The sequence below is a fragment of the Ammodytes marinus genome, assembly GCF_949987685.1.
Source record: "Ammodytes marinus genome assembly, chromosome: 11".
Classification (NCBI taxonomy): domain Eukaryota; kingdom Metazoa; phylum Chordata; class Actinopteri; order Uranoscopiformes; family Ammodytidae; genus Ammodytes; species Ammodytes marinus.
The window spans coordinates 19312993-19318992 of NC_137215.1; the positions used below are offsets into that span (position 1 = coordinate 19312993).

Sequence of the window (6000 nt, forward strand, 5' to 3'; positions counted from 1 at the left end):
ACAGATAGTAGTGCAGAGGTAAGATAGTTAATGGGGAGGAAACACCAGGGTGTACATATGGGTTTTGAGCCTTGATTTAAAGGCAGAAATGTAGGGGGAATCACATTTGTCAGGTGGCAGTTGGTTCCACAAGCACGGAGCAACTAGTGCAAAGTACATTTCTGAGAGTTGTGCCAGTGGCATGGCTGTATACGCTGGTCACCAAAAGAAAGTGATTGTCTACAGTAGCTCAGAAGAGAGTGACATCTCAATTCCACTTAACGACACCACTGATGAGAGTTCAGATGGCCAGAAAGATGATGATGGTGACTTTGTAGTGGGGTGATTTGTGCGACAAGACAACTTTTTTTCCGAAAGCTATATTTCTTAAACAGTTTATTCCAGATCCAAAGTTTTTATTGCCAGGGATGCACAACATCCTGAAATATATGTACATATTTGAGTTGGAGACATAACTGTCAAGGCCTCACTTTAAAATCACTTTGAGTAAAAAGTTGCACAAATCACCCCACCTTCCCCTATATATATATATATATATATATATAATATTGTAAAATAGGTTAATTGTGGCAAACGGTATATGGCCAATCGGTGGTGCTGCAGTTAAACATGTTTGAATGTCTCAAGTGAAAAAGTTATTCACTTTGGAACAAAAATCCAAATATACTGTACATATTACATATGGTGCAACACAAAATGATTTGTGTTCATGATGACTGTATTAAAAAAAAAGGCAATATAATTTTATTTATGCCCTGCTATTTTTATTCTTGCTTTTGGATCATCGAAATACAAACACACACACACTAATACATGCTGATTTAACAAACATGGCCTCAAATAATCTATCAGGCTTTCTACCTTTACAGGTCAGGATCAAATAATGTGTGCAGTATCATGACAAACTAAGACCACAGCAACACATACTGCATTAAGTTACGGACAAATAACCGGTTACTATGGTCCATAATTTGCCATAGACAATGTCAAAAAGGGTGAGGGTAGGAGAACACGTTTAATGGCTCTGATGTCCCAATGATTTCTTAGAACGCAAGGGATACAAAAAAACAACAGAGGTTCAGAACATCTAGCGGTAAACAAAGATGTCATCTTTTCTCCTGGGACCGTGAGGATGTCTGAGCGAGCAACAAACCTGTCCTGTGGGTATGTCTAATATACTACACTCTGACAGCAGTTAATCAAACCGGCAATTATTAAGACGACAGAGGGCAGGTAATGATGTTCTATGATTTGTGTTTCCATTAACCTAAATTATGCACCTATCTCACACTTGTCCTAATGGATCACAGTGCAATGACGTCCATTGACGTCATGTTCCAGATGAACCGCATTGCAGTCGCATGCAAATGTGTGCATACCAGGCTTTGGGTAAACGTGGAACTTCTTTTTTCCTTTTTATTATTATTTCATTTTCAGACAAATCAGAGTAAACAGAGGCAGTAAAATGCTCATTGGTTGTTGAACTAGTTGCGAGCCAAGCTGTGAAGATGTGCATAACTCCCTCAGCCCCCCAGGGACCCTGTATTTTCATGGGCCTGCCTCTGACGTCAATGCTCCGGCTGTCCTGTGGATTGTCAGAACAGACTATTCAGTTGGGGGGAGGGGACTGGAAGTCTCTGTGGTGTGTGTCTGCCGCATGTGATGTGTGTGTATGTGTGCGCCTACGTGGATGCAAGTATGCTCCTGTGTGTGTGTGTGTGTGTGTGTGTGTGTGTGTGTGTGTGTGTGTGTGTGTGTGTGTGTGTGTATACAGTATGTGTAAATGTTTTTATCGTCTGCTTGCATGTGATCTGTAAATGTTTCACTTACATCTGGGGCGTGTGTGTGCATAACGTGCAAAAAGCTTGTACAGTGGCTTGAATCAGAAATGTGCTTAAGTGGATGAGGTCTGTAATGTGGGGGGTAGGGGGTGAAGGCAGTGTGCGAACGGGCGCACACACATCTGAAGATGTGCAGCTCTTATGTTGGGAGAGACAGAGGCCGTAGTCATCAGGAGGATGTTTGCTAAAAACAGCCAAGAGGAGAGAACAGTTAATCATGGCTGCCGACCACTTCACTCTTCAGTCAGCTGTTGATCCCCAAACGGACGACGGTGAAGCTGATCTTTCACCAACAGCTATAAGAACACTCTGCATGTCACACATTCACATCCTATATAAAGAAAGATGAGATTTCAGCTTGTTTCATCATCACCTTTTTGATTTCCATAAATTTCTCTGCAGCACATATGGGATATGGGATTTGGTGGCGGAATAATGTTGACAGAGAGAAGAGTACGGGCTGCCTGTCGAAATTGATACAGATCAAGCTGGAGAGAGCCCTGGCGGACATTTTAAGGTTTATTTGGGTCTGCGCTGCTTTGTTCATTCATTCCAACTGTATCCAGATGAATAGAAATATATTGTGACTCATGTTTAGCCACGAGATCCATCTGTTGACCTGTCTGTTTCACAATTGACTTACCTCTTCTGCAGATATATATTTTACATTATCCTCAGAGCAACACAATTAACATTGACAAATGGCAGAAGGTAACACAGTTTAACTTAACCACACATTTGGGTTCCTGTATTTGAGTATTTCTTATCCCATTTTTCGTCTGTCCGAATACATTTAAGACCAATATTTCATTCTATATTAGTTACTTGACAATTAAAAGTTTTAATTGACGCACTAATATTGATTAAATCCCTGTGAATAAAATTAGAACTGAGAACATCCCAGCTTCTGAAATTAGAAGAATATGCTGCTTTGCTTTGTCTTAAACTGAATATATCGGGGAGAAAAATGTATTGGTTGGAGAAGACAGGCGATTTGAAAATGTCACTGAGTAGGCTTTTATTATTTCAAAAATAATCTGCAAATACATTTTGAATGAAAATCATATATATAAAAAAATTAGCTTCAACTCAAGCAACTTCAACAATTAAATGCTATTTGAAATAAAGGCATGAGTAAAAAAAATATATGTCTCTAATACTTTAAGTTCATTTTGATAATTTTTCAAAACATTGCAGGACTTGTACTTGCGTGGTGTTGCTACTCTTACCAAAATGGCCATCTGAATACTTCTACCAATTCCCCTGCCTTTATTATATTTATCTGAATTTTAATGTCAGGATCAACAAACTCCAAATGTGTTGATACCGCACAGATTAGATTGTAACCACAATTTACAAGGTCATTGGAAATATATTTATCAAAAGGTGAAAATGTGGGATGCTAAACCAATAATAGGCAGCTCCCTATAGCAACCCACAATGTATCCCTAACAAAGTGCAGCTTTCTCTGTGCACTTGAAATAGTACAGGAAACATCTGACAGCTCAAGATGTGCTGGGATCATTCAGTTGCATTTGTGTCTTTTTTTCTGACTCCTGTGACACATATATTGATACATTCAAGCAGAATACAAAAAATGTTTTTATTACTTTGTACATAAAACCATGCCTTCAGTACAATTCATGTTTCTGTTTTCTGTCTGAGAATTTGTGTTGGTATATTTCATACCAAGTGGATTACATGGTTTGAATATCCGTTTGATTCTGGCAGGTCAAGCAGGTCAGTAACTTCCTGTTATGCAATAATTATTCAAACATACATTTAAAAAAAAATGAGTGCTCTCAGCCGCCTCATAGAGCCGGGGATCAGGAGGGTTCACTGGTAGGTCACAGAGACCGTGGCATCCCTTGTGATCTACCACATTTCTCTTTAAGTTCTTCATCCATAGCCGTCTGGCATAAGCTCACTGACTATCAGTGGTGAACTTTGCGTGGAACATTTGTAAAGCATTTGTTTTCTATCTGAAACTCAGTGCATGAGCTCCTTTAAGTGCAAGGAGGATGCACAGAGGTGAGCTTTGAAGGAGCCGACAGAGCTCTCCTAGCCTCATCAAACCCAAAGCTCTGTGTGTGTGTGTGTGTGTGTGTGTGTGTGTGTGTGTGTGTGTGTGTGTGTGTGTGTGTGTGTGTGTGTGTGTGTGTGTGTGTGTGTGTGTGTGTGTGCTTGTTACATTTAAATGCAATTTGGCAATCTCCTTTATTTATCCTCATAAGAAAAAATAGGGAGTATTTGTGAACAATGCTCAGGCTTAAATGGTTTCCAAAAGGGTGTGTGTCTATCCTCAAACAAAAGGCTGACAATGTATTGCATGTTACTTGTCTTATTTTTCTCAAAATGGCTAAATGTATCTCCCAAATTCTAGGGCATCATGAAATATTAATAGATGCACTATTGGCGACACTTCCACTCCTAAATCCTAAGGTAGCACCATAACATGTGAAATAAGTGTGACGTGTTACCGTAGCACACAAGTTGTTTCCATATTTTTTAAGGGCTTTTTGTCCTCGTTGGACTAAAATGTCAAAGGAAAAGCGACAGAGTGTGTCAGGGTAGAGAATCCGTTATGTTATATGTGACCTCTGAATGGACCAGCTGCTCCACAGAGTAGGAATGCCAGTGACTGATAGCGCACATGCTGACGTAGCCCGCCACTGCTCCCCACACCTCTCTCTCTCTCTCCTTCTCTCTCCCTCGATATGATCAGTATGTAGTGCTGCGGCTGTGAGGGGAGTCTGGCACACTTTATGCTGTATCATGTTGCCGACTCAGAGCTGTTGAGGTGCGCGCTGAGCACTGATAACACACAATCTACAAAGGTTGAAGAGATATGGGAGCTCACTTCATTTGGAGCTTGACGTGGGATCCTCTCATAAACCATTTTGCTATTTGAAAAAGGGAATAATTGACAGGCCCTGTTAAAATCGGTTGACATTTTGCACATTTAATCTAAACATAAGATCTTACATGTGCCATAACTAGTTTTTCGTGATTTGTGGCACAAAATGAGCTCCATGTCCACATTGTTTCTGCTCCTACAATGTCCTGCAAGTGAACGATGTGTTTCTTTTCTACATGGATATTATTAGTGGAAAATATAAACATTGGTGATGCATTCCTTTGGCTTGCTTAAGGCAAAGAGTGTACAGTTAACAGGAACTAAGTGTGGCCTTAAAGACGTCAGAGAAAGCTCAAACTGATACAGGAAGTCCTGTGACTCACACTGAGTATGAGAGTAAGCATAGGGGTAATTCCGTGGTTTAACATTTATTTGTGCCGTTTTTCTAATTTCAACCTTGCCAAAGCGAAATGATTGTTCAGCATTCCCATCATTGTGCCTGTGTATTCAGCTTCCATTGTTGTTTTCTTCTTCTTTTGATGCAGAATGTAAAATGTGTATCTGGTTGACCAGAATCTGAGTTTAATAAGACAATTTTTTCATTATTATTACCACCACGGGATTGGATATCATTGTTATAGGATTATAACCGTTAGTGAGCACGTCTAAGCATTTCAGGTGTACTGCAGATGATGTTGATGATGATGTTCAGTCTTTGCAGAAAGGGTTAGGCGTCCGCTGAAGAAACTATTTGTTCTATCATGCCAAATCAAGGCAATATTTACAATTGTAATTTATGCAAATATATGTTAGCATTAAAAAACCATTATATACATTCCTTTTGTGAATGCAGATCTCTGCTGATTCTTGGAGCTGAAATACCAAGATTGAACCAGAAAAAGGCAGACAGACAAATATAATTTACTTAAAACATAAGAAAGTGTAAAATCTCAAACCAGATAATGACATAAATTATACCTTGTATACCTACTTGCTTGCTCCCTTTTAGATGTGTTCAAATGTTGTTAATTGCCTGATTTATGGTACATTTTGTTCTTAAAAACATGATGAGAAAATTCATTTTTAAGACATGTGGACATACATTAAGATTTATAAAATAAAAAATGGCTCAATCCAAAATCTCTTCTAAAAAAACACCTAGATTTTTGATTTTTAAAAAGATGTTGATACACATATTTAGTTAAGATATTGACAAATCTGCATTTTTATTTAAACATTAATGAAAAAAGCTAATACAAAATACAATTAAATTGAATGTAAGAAATCAACTGGCAAGGTTTT

The 6000-nt window shown here is 38.7% G+C and overlaps 1 protein-coding gene across 1 annotated transcript in view; it reads left to right on the forward strand.

Moving 5' to 3' along the window:
* Positions 1 to 6000, forward strand: part of pde10a (phosphodiesterase 10A) — a gene marked incomplete at its 5' end in the record, with an annotated part of 65007 nt that overhangs the window by 18024 nt on the left and 40983 nt on the right.